General features: G+C 49.4%; 1 pseudogene; it reads left to right on the top strand.

Moving 5' to 3' along the window:
- The first annotated feature begins 23 nt into the window (after window positions 1-23).
- On the top strand, window positions 24-324 carry LOC102764611 (annotated as a pseudogene).
- The last annotated feature ends 75 nt before the right edge of the window (window positions 325-399 follow it).

Here is a 399-nt window from a genome sequence, read left to right as displayed (position 1 = left end):
AAATGAACTGAGGCTGAAGCAGGTCAGAGGCTCAGGCTGAAATTGCACGGTACGGCCTGCAGAGGGAGATGGAGTTCAAGGCCAAGGACGCCGAGGCTCTGGGATCCCCAGAATTGCTGCATGGAAGTGAAGGGACACCCAGGAGAGGGTGACCATCCTTCAGACCGACTTCCCACAAAGCAAGGCTGAGGTCCTGCTAACCTCTTGGCCTTTGCCTGTGACATCTGAGCAGGAATCCATGAAAACTACTGCGTAAATGGAGAGGGGATGAAGACAGAAGCACCTGTTCCACGGATTGGCATTTTAGATGTCTCCGTGGAATAGGAAACTTTTGCAAAACTTGAGTTATATTCCTCTGAAAAGGCATCAAGTTATTTCTGTCTATTATATAGCAGGTCT

This window comes from Myotis davidii, unplaced genomic scaffold (genome assembly GCF_000327345.1).
Source record: "Myotis davidii unplaced genomic scaffold, ASM32734v1 C62175315, whole genome shotgun sequence".
Lineage (NCBI taxonomy): Eukaryota > Metazoa > Chordata > Mammalia > Chiroptera > Vespertilionidae > Myotis > Myotis davidii.
This window is presented reverse-complemented; position numbering and strand designations above follow the sequence as displayed.